We start from the raw sequence: 15,024 nt of genomic DNA on the forward strand, positions 1-15,024 counted from the left end.
ACCCCCGGTGGAGCTCGGCCAGAATCTGGCGGCGACCTTTACTCGGGACAATCACCCTTGATCCCCACTGTAATATGCAATCCTCTACGGTGATCTGGTCTTGAGAGTCCAAAAAGATTTCAATCCTGTTGCAATGGCCCTTCTGTTTCCTCCATTATCACCAGCTATTTCAGTTTCGCTAGGACAGGATCTTTCCATGTCAATAGTCAGATATTGTCCACTGTGACTGGAAGGGCGTCCAGAAAGATTAAAAGCAAAACAGACTTCCAGGAATGCACCACTGGTGGAGTATCTGCCAGTGGGAGGTGGCTCAAGGCATCCAAGTTAGCCACTTTTGCTCCTGGATGGTGTTCTAACTTGTACGCGCTGAGAATAAGGGCCCAATGCTGAATTCTACCGGAAGGTGTGGGGAGCACTGCCTTGTTTTCCTTCAGTAGCCCTAGCAGGGGTTTGTGATCTGTGACTATGACAAATTCCCATCCATAATGGTACTGGTGGAACTTTTTCCACACCAAAGATGACTGCCAGACCTTCCTTCTCTATCTGGGCATACTTGTGTTCGGCATCAGCCAAAGTCCGAGAAGCATATGCCATTGGGCATTCCTTTCTGTTGGTTCACTAGTGAGCCAACACTACCCCGATACTGTACTGGGAGGCATCGCATGTCAGCACTACCTCTAGCTTCAGATCATAGTGGGCCAACTCCTTAGATGACAAATAGCTGCTTTTTCATTTCCCTAAAGTCTGTTTCTTGGCTTCACAACCATTTCCGAAGCTGACCTTTCTTTAATAGCAGGTATAGGACTGCCAAGATGGAGGCCAGGTTACCTGTTTTCTGTAATAATTCACTAACCGCAGGAAAGACCTAAGCTCCGGTACAGACATGGCAACCAGGGCTCCTTTGATCACACTCACTTTCTCTTCCAACAGATATAACCTGGATTTGTTGACTCTGTAACCCAAGCAGGTCACTTGGAGTGCCTGGAACACGCATATTTCCCTTTTAAGGTGTGTGCCCGCCTGGAAGAAGCATTTAAGCACTATGTCCAAGTTCACCAAGTGGTCTTTACTGGTCTTCCCAGTTATTAGTATGTCATCCAGATAAATGGCAACCTGGGGTAGCCCTTGTAAAATGTTCTCCATGGTCCGCTGGAAAAGGGCGCAGGTTGATGGTATCCCAAATGGCAGTCTTGTATATTGATATAAACTCTTGTGGGTAGTAATACTTCTGGGACTCCTCTTCCAGTTGCAATTGCAGGTAGGCGTGGCTCATGTCCAACTTTGTAAAGAACAGCCCCCTCGGCATCTTTGCATACAAGTCTTCTATGTGAAGGATCGGGTATTTAGCCAGCGGCGAGAAGCAGGTTTATCATTTGCTTAACATCCCCACAAAAGTGAACTAAACATCAGGCTTCACAATTGGTACGACCGGTGCTGCCCATTCTGCAAACTGCACTGGTTTGATGATTCCTTTGCTTTCCAGCCTCCTAACTTCTGCCTCTACTTCTGCCCACAAGGCAAATGGCACCAGACAGGCCTTGCAAAATATTGGAATTGCTTCCTGGTAAATGACATCCCATTGACCATGACCAGTACTTCCGGGAGTCTGTATCGCGAACAAAGCTCGCAGCTTCTCAATCGTCGTTGCATGTTGACTATGCCGGTCTTTTCATGGGTTCAACGTTCCTGGTCATTGTGGATGCCCATTTAAAGTGGTTGGACGTGCATAAAGTTCATTCAGTAAACTCAGGGATGATGATTGAGAAGCTGCAAGCGTTGTTCGCGATACAGTGTCTTCAGCCCCTTTGATTGTCCCAGGCCCTTCTTGAAAAATTCCTGGGTATTTCATTAGGACTTCACTGAGGTAGCCATTTTCCAACCAAAAAACGTTGAGCCAATCAAGATGAATCTTTCTCAATCAATTCCATCCCAATAGGCTTGGGCCCGAACCGGTAACTGCACCAAATGATTCCCATAGGAGACTGGAACCAAAATCATACCCTGAATTTGCAATAGTTCCCCATTGTATGTTCTCGGTCTGGCTGACGTTTGCACAAGCTTAAAGATTGGAGCCCCAAGTGAATCTTGTTAAAGACAGATTCTGCAACCGCAGATACAGCTGTGCCAGTATCGACCTTCATGGGAACTGGGTGACCATTTAACCAAACGTTATTTTTAATTGGATCTGAATTGGTGTCACTAAGCAATGTAATTGTTCCAACGCACATGTAGGGGAACTTTCCAGGGGGTGTGCTCTCCTGGGTACTGGTCTGCAAGTTTTTATACTCAAGTCAGGCCTTGTAGGACGCCTTTGCTGTCTTGAGTCTACATACCGGCAGCAACTACAATGGCTTGCTGGCCCAAATTCTGAAGAATGGTTTAGCCACTTAGCCAAGGGTTGGCTTTGTTGTGGGGTTCTGCTGTGACTGACCTAGGGTCCCTCTGCTCAGGGCATGCCTACAAGCTCTGCAATTGCCTACACCGAAGTGGTGTTCCCCAAGCTCAGTTGGGCAGGTGAGGGTATCCCACTTCCATTGGGATGCACTGTAATTCCCATGTTCCACTTGCTGCGTTTTGTAATGCTAAAGCCAGCTGCAGTGCATGCTTGAAATGCAGTTGGGCCTCAGCTAGTAGGTGCTTCTGCATGGTTACATCATTAATCCCACATACCAAACCATATCTTAGCATCTCATTCAGGGTTAACCCAAAATCAAATGCCTCTGCTAGTCGTCATAACCTCGTCAAATATCCTGATAAGGATTCCCACGGTTCTCTAACAGCAGAATGACACCAATAACATCTCAGGATTAGAGGTGATTTGGGGGTCGTAATATTCCTTAACCAACTCTGGTCAACTCCAGGGGGGTTTTAGTGTCTGGTGCCTCTGGGAAAGTTAAGCTCCTTATAACTGAAAATGCTGTGGGCCCACACATAGTTAGAAGGATTCTCATTGCTTTTCATCTGCCCCAACATCATTTGCCCAGAAAAAAAAAATTGCATTCTTTCAACATACTGGGCCCAGTCTTCGACAGCAGGGTCAAATGAGTCAAGCTTCCCAAATAGAGGTATGATGCTAGAAATGCTTAACCCAACTCCAATATGACAGCTGCAGGTGAATGTTCTTCAGGTGCGTCCTGTTTTCTCCCTGCACCGCTGAAATAACTGCATAGAGGCCAGGTCCTGTCACCAAGTCACTCTTTATTTACTAGTGCACAGTGCACTGACCGTGACCAGCCAGCTCACAGTCCTCAACTGAGGAGATTCTAATCTCCTGGTTATACTGGTCAGCCAAGGCTTTCCTGATTGGAGTTGTCAACCTGGGCCAATCAAGAACCTCATAGTCAACAAGGTCAACCTGGTCCCAATCACTACACTCACCCTTGCCTGAAGGTCCACAAGTCTCTCCTGACTGATTTTTCATTATTTTATTATTTTTTAAAACCACTTTTTTGGTTTGAGGTTGAAGATTGTGAGCTGAGAGCTGAAGGTGACCTGTGGACTCTGAGCAGAACTTTGATTAGAAACAAACAAACAAATTGATATTTGCTTGTGAAACCAGGCCTGGTATTTTATTACAGGTTGATTCTTTTTCAAAGAATGCTTTAGACATTTCGCTCTGTAGATGCATTTTGATTAAACAGATAGAGATGTTTGTAAGTTATTGGAGCCTCACAGGGAGGCAACCAGTTTAAAAAAGAGAAACCAAAGTTTTGAACTGCATTTAAGTCAGAAGCATTATGCCTGTGATAGTTGCAGTTTCCTGGTTATTCTCCCATTATTAATTTATAACCAAGATTCTATTGCTCAAATTTCCATAAATATTAAGTAGAATATTTGTCAGAGCTGGCAAGATGAAATCCCATGGACCTGTGGTGTTTTGGATCGTGGAATCTGTTTAAATGAACTGGCCGGTTAGACCTTTTCCTTTTATCTCTTGCTTTATGGTTTCTGTTTTTCAGACTGCATTGTGTGAAAGTTGGGCTAGAATCAAAGGAGATTATATTTATATCATAGACATTAATTAGATTACCTTGTGGGTTAACTTTAAGCTGTTAAAGCTACTGTATTATTAATAAGTTGTCAGTTCTTTTGTTTAAGCTATAAACTTAGTATCTGGTATTGATTATTCAAAAATCTGGTTAAGGTCCACCGGGGGCAATTTTTAGTGAGTGACTGTTTTAGTTCTCTTGTGTTGTAAATGCAGGGCTAGGAAGGCCGATTTGATATGGCCGTCTATATTTGCGTCGTAAAATATTTTTAAAATCAACCTTCTCAGCAATGCTATTAAGTACCTCTGCAGTAGTTGGGACTTGAATATGGATCATCAGACCCAGAAGTTGAGACACCAATATTACACCACAACAACGATCATCATGACTTACACGTTATTTAGATAAGGGCCTTAATATTTAGGACTAGTAATACAGGTAAACCAATAGGCTGAAGACTGATGTAAGCACATTCAGAAAATGAGCATGCCATTCAATAAGGAAAAATGCAATGTCAAAGCTTTTGGAGTTAAGAATCATTAGGCATGCTTATATAATGAAAAGAGGGCGGGGGGCATCCAATAATGCCAACATATTATGAAGGAGAGCCAAGGGAAATAAACACTTATTTGCAATATACATGAAGAGCAAAGTGGCTAAAGACAAAACAAGTAGAATTTAAGATTTTTTGGCAAAGACCAAATACAAAAAGGAGTATTATACTTGTACAAGACTCTGCTACATACATGTTTGGAGATTTGCACTCAGTTTTGATCCCCAGACATGGTGAAGAATACCAAAGCTCTGGAGACAATATAAAAGAAGACAACCAAGATGTTACTTCACCTTAGAACTCAAGTATAACGGAGGGCTATTTACTTTGGAAAATCATGAACTTTACATGGTATCAAGTCCAAATGGATAGAAAACGTATGATGCATGGGCTTTTTAATCAAATCTAAAGCCAAAGACTAATGGTACCCGCCAAGATGTACTTCCTTTCATAGAAAATGATCACTTTCTGGAAATATTTTCCAAAATATGTGGTGGGTTAAAAATTGTTGCAGCTCTTTAAAAGAGAGGTTCATGTGTTCTTAGTGGGAGGAGGGAGTGCAGGAAGGTATTTTTGGTGTTGCAAGATAAACTACTAGTCAGCTGAAATGTAATGAGCAAACTAGTCTCCTGTAACATTGACTGCTTACCTTAGGGAGGTGGAAAGTAATGTCGTTGTGCTTTTCCTGAATTGGTTGCAGGCACTTCACTTTTTTTGGCATCTCAGAGACTACTATATGGTTTCCAATAGTGGAGAAGGTTGTTCTGTTCTCTGCCTGGGGGAGGTTCCTTGAAACTTTTATTACTTTCCACCATATGCCTCACCCAGCACCTTGACCTCTCCCATTGTACGTGTAGCTCCTTCTCATCCTTTGATCACTTTACCTTGCTATTCCTTTCTTTTCCTCTGTTTATTAAACCATACTTCAGGTTTCTCTGTAAAATTCTCGTTCCCTTCCTCCCTCAGCCCCTTCAGATCACACTTTGTGATTTCAGTAACATCTCAACTCCCCTTGCTGTTTACTTCAGATTGGACACTGTTTAGTGGACAGTGAAGGAGGTTATCTCACAGTCCAATAGGACCTCAATCAGACGGGCCGAAGGGCAGATGGAGTTTAATTTAGATAAACGTTAGGTGCTGCATTTTAGCAAGGCAAATCAGGGCAGGACTTGTATACTTAATGGTAGGGTCCCAGGGAGTGTTGCCAAACAAAGAGACATTGGGCTGCAGGTTCACAGTACCTTAAAGGTGGAGCCACAGGTTGACAGGGTAGTGAAGAAAGCGTTTGGCATCCTTGCCTTTATTGGTCAATGCATTGAGTACAGGAGTTGGTCTGTCATACTGCGGCTGTACAGGACATCGGTATTTTGGAATACTCCGTTCAGTTCTGGTATCCCTGCTATTGGGGAGGCGATGGTCTCATCACGTTATTGCTGGACTCTTAATCCAGAGACTCAGATAACATTTTGGGGACCTGGGTTTGAAACCCGCCATGGCAGATGGTGAAATTTGAATTCAATAAATATCTAGAATTAAGAATCTATTGATGACCGTGAATCCATTGTCGATTATCAGGAAAAACCCACCTGGTTCACTAACGTCCTTTAGGGAAGGAAACTGCCATCATACATAGTCTAGCCTACGTGTGACTCCAGACCCACAGCAATGTGGTTGACTCCTAACTGCCCTCTGGGCAATTAAGGATGAACAATAAATGCTGCCTAGCCAGCAATACCTCTCATCCCGTGAATGAAGCAAGTGTGCAAAGAAGATTTACAAGATGTTGTCAGGGTTGAGGGGTTTGAGCTTTAGGGAGAGGCTGAATAGGCTGGGCCTATTTTCCCTGGAGCGGAGGCTGAGGGGTGACCTTATAGAGGTTTATAAAATCATGAGGGACATGGATAGGGTGAATAGCCAAGGTCTTTTTCCCAAGGTAGTTGAGCCCAAAACTTGAGGGCATAGGTTTTAAGGTGAGATGGGAAGATATAAAAAGGGACCTAAGGGGCAATTTCTACACGCAGAGGGTTGTATGTGTATGCAATGAGCTGCTAGAGGACGTGGTGGAGGCTGATACAATTAGAACATTTAAAAGGCATCTGGATGGGTATATGAATAGGAGAGGTTTAGAGAGATATAGGCCAAATGCTGGCAAATGGGACTAGATTAATTTAGGATATCTGGTCGGCATGGATGAGTTGGATTGAAGGGATCTGTATCCATGCTGTTCATCTTTATGACTCTCGTACTATTGGTTAACTATCTACACATAACAACATTGAGTATATGGCTGTCAGCCTTCCAGTGTTATCCTGGAATCTCCAGGAATTGAAGATTAATCTCCAAGAAACTGTGCAGGTAACCCAGGAGTAAAATCACCAAGTGCATTGTTTATTTTTCTTATTTTATTTGAATGCACATGTTACTTGTTATTAAATTATCGAAGATGAGGAAAAGGCTATTTGACTGACAATTGAAGTAATCCACTGGATATTCAAAAATCTGCTTGCTTCTCAGCTTATGTGAGTGCATTGCAAGGATATACTGTCAGACTGGAGGTGTGAGAGTGGGTAGCTAAATTAAGGTGACTTGATGAAAATTCCAGCAATGCATCCAACCTGAGCTCCTGCTGGCTCACAAATTCACCGGACCTGAAACATTAAGTCTGATTTTTCTTCACAGGTACTGCCAGATCTGCTGAGCTTTTCCAGCAACTTCCTGATTTACAGCATCCGCAGTTCTTTCGGTTTTTACCAAATATCTTGTTTAATCTGGATTTAGCTACTTTCTTGAACTGGAACATTCCTATAGAATTCCATTAACATAAGGGAATATTTTTCTAATCCTATATTCAAGTTATAATGACAGATTCTCAGGCTCTAAGCATTCAAACGCATTGCTATTTCCCACTCATAACAGTTTGTCTTTCTCCTGACTAGTTATATTTGACAATTCTTGTTACCACATCTCACATGCATAAAGAATTGGGCTTGAAAATAATAGCAAATAATACTTATTTTTAATTGCAGGTGTTCACACACTTTTTCATTCTTTATCTCCTGAGCCAAAAGTTTGCTCAAAGCATAGCCATTTAACATCCAGAATTATCTCCCTCTGCTGGACATGTATAAAGCTGCATGATAGACTGAAACCCTGAGCTGAAGTTAAGCTACAATAGCTGCTCAATTTTGCTCATTTACTTTTTCATGATAAGTCATCACAACGTAACTCAACACTTGCTTTTCTAAAAGCTGTTAAATTTTAAACACAAATAAAATGAATGTGATACACTAAACCAAGCATGCAGCTGACTGGTAATTTAAGATGACGAGAAGAATTACAGAAGTCATAGTTCAGAAGAGCAATGCTGCCAACTCAACCGAAGCTATCTATTTCCATTTGAAATCTCCACCACAAATGTGTCTGTCCAGTGATGAATATTTAATATTCAGAGTTTCGCTTGTTTAGAATATTATCTTCAAACTTATCGTTGTATTCTTAGATCAACACAGAATCTACAGAAAGGAAACAAACCATACAGTCTAACTTGTCTACACTGGTCATTACTGTCGACATGTACCTCCACTGATTCTAACGAATGTGCACATGAATGATGTTTTTAAAAAAAATGAGTTATTTTATCCCCACCAGGGCTCCATGGAAAGTCATTTTCTTTTCATGTTTTGGTTCTCTATGCTCAGGATTTTATGCTGCATTGAACAGCTGTTCTCCAGCTTCTGCCAGTGTAACTCCAAAGCTGGGCTGTAGGAAGTATCCCAGATTGGTTGACCCTCTAATTATCCTTTCTTCCTGATTGGTAGGAAACTTGCCCACGCTCACTAACTCTCCTAAAAAAATCTGTTTCTTCTTCATGGCAAATGTACTGGAATGCAATGTTTGAGTAACTGGAAAATTAAGACCAGATTTACAACACAAAGCTGCTTTCAAACATGACGCTGTACTTTTAAGGTTTATAATTCAACTACACACACATTTATAATCCAGGGATATTTATTGAAAGGATATAACTAACATAGCCTGGCAGTTCTGTTGTTTCTCCCCTTACTGGTAGATATGGTGAGTAAACAGTCTCCTGGGTAGCATTTGGAGAGGTTCACAAGAATCATATTAGTTTTTAAACTGTTAGGATGGATTTACTCTATCCAGTGTCAAAATTCTTAAATACTTAAAATCAACCAGGTTATTTACCCACACTCAAATGCCCAGGTCTCCAAACTAGGATTTTCTTCAGCATGCCTCTGATTGGTTAACCAAAGCTAATTTCCCAAAACAGCAGGGCCATTCATTAAAAGTTCAGGTCAGACTCCGATGTGACTAAACTAATAGATGTAATTTTACCTATTAGTTTTGTTCCAAGCCATTTATACATTACAACAATCTCCCAAATTTTCGTTTGATTTTGGAAGCCCATCTAAACTAGAAGGTACAGATTGCAAAATAATTTAAATTTCAATTTGGAAGGGGAGAATGAGGAGAATGTCTTTCCTTCCAACGTTTTCTTTTCCAGATACTTAAAGAAACAAATAAGAAATCATTTGGAACCATTAAGTGATTATTTAATATTACTAAAAGGCTTCATATTCCACCAAACTACATTTTTTTTCATTATGTGGAGCATTTTTGCAGAAGAAGAGATAGTATATCCGCAGGACTTTCAATTTACCCACACTAAATAACAACTTTTTTTCAAATATATAGATGTACAACTATTATTTAGGTAACAGACAATGCTACTGATTGGCATGTTCCAAAAATATAGGCACTGACTTGGTAACGTGCAAAGTAAAAACCTCTTAAAAATTATAGCTTGAAAATATTAAAAATTGTGTCAAAATGTACGTATCTAAAACACAACAAAAATATCCTAACATTGAAATGAACTTAACATGTAAAGAGCCCAAAAACACAATACAAATTCCTAGCTGTCCATGAATAATTTGAGAAATGGCTCCCAAGCATTAAGTGTAGCATTTCACACTATTAGAAAACATTGCCACAGATGGAACAAAATGAATATTTATAATTTTCTTTTTGAAGAATATATGGCTGTCATTTAGCTATTAGTATGGTAGCTAATACTTATGTAATGCTATCTAACTAAAGGAAATACTTTGCTTTCCTCTCTCTTCAAAGCCATCTTCTCATACTTTCACTGTCTGATTTGGCAATGAAGGAACTGTCTATACAATGAACAACTGGTGCTGCTTGGGTGACCTACAAGGGCACACATTGAAGATGTGGTTGGCAATCATTGGCTTTTTTATGCAATGCATTTCATTGGTGAAAAGTGATCATTTATCCTCCATCAATGTCATTCAAGAGTGAGTTCAAATTCAGGTCTCCTACGTGAAATAACTATCTCCTGGTATACGGCAAATGCTCTGTGATTGTAGTTTTACAATTCAGAATAATAAACATAAATAATTATTGCCTGAAATTAAGTGATGGAGTGCACTTGGTTATTTAACAGTTAAATGATTTGGAACAGCAAATTATATTTAACTCTTAAAATGAAACACTTCTCAGAAATTTACGTGGGTTATTTCACAATTTCCAAGGAAGTAGTATCTTGTGCAAACATGACAGAAAGGGCAGAAGTGGTTTGACTGTTTTTTTTTACTCAATAACTAGAGAATACATAGTGAAGTTTTCTTTATTAAATTCTACTGTGTGTGGTTGGTCAGTTTCAGAATGTTTATTCAAGATAAACTTTCCTGATCAGATTTTACTTTAGCATTTCTTCCTAGAACTCATTATTTTGTGCTACTCCTCATATTAGGTTCATGTTATTGCATGTTTTCTTGTTAGGCAGGGAAAAATATTGAACAAAATAAGAAGTTAAAATCATCTTTACACAAGTAACTATTTTCCTCCTAATTTTTCCAGCCATTGTATGGATCTCAGAGGTCTGTGTGCAGATCAAGAAAGGAGAAGTCAATGCCCTTGAATGCCAAATGACATGCACAGATCCTGGAGTAGAAGGCTAAGAGACAACTTAATTTGCATTAAACAGAGGAACATCTCACCTCAATTCAGTTGGCAAATCGAAGCCATTTACAGTCTAATTTTGAGATGTAAAGATCTTATGACAAATCAAAATATTTAATTCCTGGAATAACTTAACAGCCACCAATGGTTACTTGAGGATAACAGAAGATATTGTTAATTGCAGCTTAAGATGTTTCCTCCTGGATATCATTGGTTTCAAAGTGTACTAGGTATTTCATCTTCTTATTGCTTAGTAGCACAGAACTTGAATGCTGAGGGGAAAAAGAAAACTATTACCCTGTCTTCTCATTTTGCACTCATAAGAACAAATGGAAGAATGCAAAACTTCAAACAGTAACAACAACTTGTACGTCAGGAGAAAAGAAGTCCTTTGAGTATGGGAGTCGGGAAGTCATATTGATGTTGTACAGGACTTTGGGGAGGCCTCTTCTGGAATATTGTGTCTAGTTCCAGACACTTAGTTATAGGAAGGATATTATCAAGCTGGAGAGGGTTCAGAAGAGATTCACCAGGATGTTGCCGGGTATGGAAGGTTTGAGTTATAAAAGAAGAGTTGGTGGTAGTTGTCTTTTCCCTAGGATGGGGGATTTCAAGACTAGTGGGCAAATTTTTAAGGTGAGAGGAGAGAGATTTAGAAAAGACATGACAAACAATTTTTTTTAGACAGAGGGTGGTTTACATGTGGAATGAACTTCCTGAGGAATTGGATATGGGTACAAATACAACATTTAAAAGACATTTGGATAGATACATGACTAGAAAAGGTTTGGAGGCATATGGGCCAGGAGCAGGCAGGTGGGGCTAGTTTAGTTTGGGTTTATGTTCAGCATGGACTAGTTGGATTAAAGGGTCTGTGTCCGTGCTGTATGACTCTATGACTTTATAAGTGATGGTTGTTTAGGAAGTTGGCTCTGATTTATCAATGCATTGTCATGAAAAAAGCAATAGAAGACTACAGACTGATTATCTTAAATCAACTGTTTGTGTAGTACTGATATTTTTACTTATTAGAAGTGACATTAGTCCAGTGCTACAGATCAATATAAACCTCATTCCCTTGCTCTTACACTTCCTCTTCACCCTGTTGCAAAATGTCCAGTATCCACTTCATATGGAGAACTCAAGAGCACTACAATGACATTTCCAGTATTTGAAGGCTGAGAAAATATGTCAAAATAAACAAATATACAGCCCTTGAACAGCAGTATAAGCAAATCCTGCAGGGCAGAACCCATTATCAGTTTGGAAGAAAGGCAAACTATCAAACTGACAATACCCAGCCTGGATTTGTAAATAAACCCAACACTATAGAATCCATTAGTGCCTTTACAGGGGGCCAATAACTTGATTCAAGTTTTAAAACAGGTAAATAAATGGCAACACCGATTGTTTTAAAAAGGAGTTAAAGCTCAGACATACATTAAAGCTTTAAAGTTTCCAAACAAATAACTGAGATGTTCTTTAAAGAACTAGAAACTCTGGGAAAAGTGGAAAGAACTAGCTGTTAATATCAAACAGATATCAATTGATATCAATAATGCGCGATTTATCTGATGGATGATCTATTCTAATGCCACCTGAAGACTTCTCCACTTTATTATGAAGATATTTTATCTGAAATAGTCATTGACAATGTTATTGACTGGAAATATATTGATATCTTCAACTTATTAGAAAGAATACTTTGCAAAGGAGACAGGCCGCAACACGGAAAAAGCTTGCATTTGCAAAGAATGGAGTCATTGAGTCTACAATACATTTAGAGAGATCCTGTTTATGGATCTAAGAAAGCTGTAAGATATGAAGTCAGAGAGATAACCTGCCTGAGCAACAGCCTTTGTGCCCTCTGTCTTCCTCTGAAACTCCTCTCATTGAAGTCTGAGAGTTGAAAACTTACTGGAAAACCTCACTGGGAATCTGACACACCAGATTGCCAAACTTACGTTACAATCTGGCTAGGGACCAGTGGCTTTTATTTTTAATTTAGATTAAGTGTGATTTCCAAGGAAATTACTGAGATGATAAAACCATACAATTCCACAACATTGTATTATAAAGCTTACCATTGTTTGTTCGATGTTAGAACTGTATTAAAATCCACAATAGTTGAGCAACGTCTAACATCCAGAATTAATATGTAATAAATATGGGCAATACATGGAGATCATAAGCCTCACTCCTCATCAAATACTAGATCAAGACAGATCCTACTGTAATATCCACCCCGACCACACCCCATATGGTAGGTCACCAAATATTACCGAACTTCCCACGTGATCACAATTCTTCACTTTCGCTGATGTAGCCTTGAAACTCCCTCTTAAGGGAGTCCATGGTGGAGTGGTTCTTAACAACTGCTTCCATTCTTGTTGAGCACCTGCCTTTCCTGGATTTACGCTCTCCTGGACTCCAAAACTGCATTGTAGCACTCATCCACACATATATCACCAGCTCTTCATCACCAGAGTCTTTCCCTGGGGTTTTCTATAGAGTTCCAAATTTGGTCAGTTGCTTTCAGGTAAATACTGCTTATGAACTTTTCATCCTAACTCTTTCAGTGCACTGAAGTTCCCACTTTCTTAGCTCTGACTTCCTCCAAAGTCCTGACTCTAACAATTAGCCTATTTAATCCTCGAATTTCTCTCTGAATTTTAACAGCACAGGATCATCCAGTTTCTTTTGACTCCTCACCAAGTCCCCTACACAGAATCTGTGCAGTTCAGTTGAGCTGAGGAGTGCAGATAACTGAAGCCTTTCTAACAGCCCTCCTTAGAATCTGTCCCTGACTACTGCTACACTCTATCCAAAAAGGTGCATTTATTTACTTAATGAAGATATGGTTGTTCTGGATCATACTGCTATTCATGAGTTAAAGTACAATGCAACTGTAACATATCACCTATTTTGCAATTCTTATTCATTTTAATCAACCAACTAATTTCTTTACCACCAGCTAACTATTGACTGCTAGTGTCCAACATTAGTTATGCACTAACAAGTCAACATGTAGCTTTCCTGTAGTCACTGATTGATATTCTTTTCTCTCTTGAAACATAAACTTGTGCACCAACTCCTGAAGGCAAGTTCCTCAGTAATTTCCCTACTGCCACTTCTTCCAATTTCGTCCGAGGTTGGTGCTCAAGATATACTCTCTTCTGTAGTTTCCCCCGTAGTTCCACCTTTGCTGTTACCTCCTCCAAACGACACTCCTGGACAACCATTCAAGTACTACAGAACTGAGACATTCATGGAGAGTCACAGGGAGCAGCACATTAGATGTTTAAACCTCTTAGGCAATTCTCACATAGGTTCATACATCAAGACATCCACTATATCCTGACAAGCATCTCCAGTCATATATACAGCATTCAATAATTTGCAAACTGGAACATGTGACCCACAGTCTATGGGCAATTTCAGTCTACTTATAAGGGGAGTCTTAAACTAGAAAGCATACATTTAAGGTGAGAGGGGAAAGATTTAAAAGGGACCTTAGGGGCAACTTTTTCACACAGAAAGTGGCATGTGAGTGTGAAATGCGCTGCCAGAGGAAGTGGTAGAGGCTGGTACAATTACAGCATTCAAAAGACATTTGGAATGATGCATGAATAGAAAAGGTTTAAAGATTAAAACACAGGCAAATGGGACTAGTTCAGTTTAGGATAGATGGTTGGCATGGACAAGTTGGACCCAAGGGTCTGTTTCCTTGCTGTATGACTATGAATCTATAAAATTCAGTATGCTATACTTAGCAGTATGGACAAAGACCATTTTTTCTGAAACTATTTTTGACTTAGAACTAACTCACAAATGAACCTTTTGGCAACCTACATGTCATTTCCAAGATACATATAGACTCGTAGAAGGTGGCCAATATCAAATTTTATGGTCCAACAAATTTCTCTATATTTTACCTTATTTCAATTTCAACAAAAAAATCACTAGCAATACAGTAAACAAATTAGTATGGTTGGAACTCTTCAGTCAAAGTTTGATCAATTTTTTATTTTAGCAGTTGTCATACTTCACAGGTTGCTCTAAGGCAAGGCGCAGAAACAAGCCACTGTTTCAATTTCTTGAATCTTCATTAATTCCAAATCTGGACCTATATTACGGGACGTTTGCAAAGTAGGAGCAGTGTTAAGATACTATTTTACGGAACTATAATCTAACCACAGGCCACAAAAAGTGCTGATTCACTATTGACAGATGTAACTAATTGATTTCATACAACTAACGAATAAAAGATTCCAGAAAATCTGAAGTACTCAAATTGCAGAAAATCTGAAATAAATACAGAAAATATTGGAAATAATCAGCAGATCTGGTAACATCTGTTAAGAGAGAAATACAAAATAACAGAGACAACAAGGTGCAGGGCTGGATGAACACAGCAGGCCAAGCAGCATCATAGGAGCAGAGAGGCTGACGTTTCGGGCCTAGACCCTTCATCAG

This window comes from Rhincodon typus, chromosome 8, assembly GCF_021869965.1.
Source record: "Rhincodon typus isolate 14 chromosome 8, sRhiTyp1.1, whole genome shotgun sequence".
Classification (NCBI taxonomy): domain Eukaryota; kingdom Metazoa; phylum Chordata; class Chondrichthyes; order Orectolobiformes; family Rhincodontidae; genus Rhincodon; species Rhincodon typus.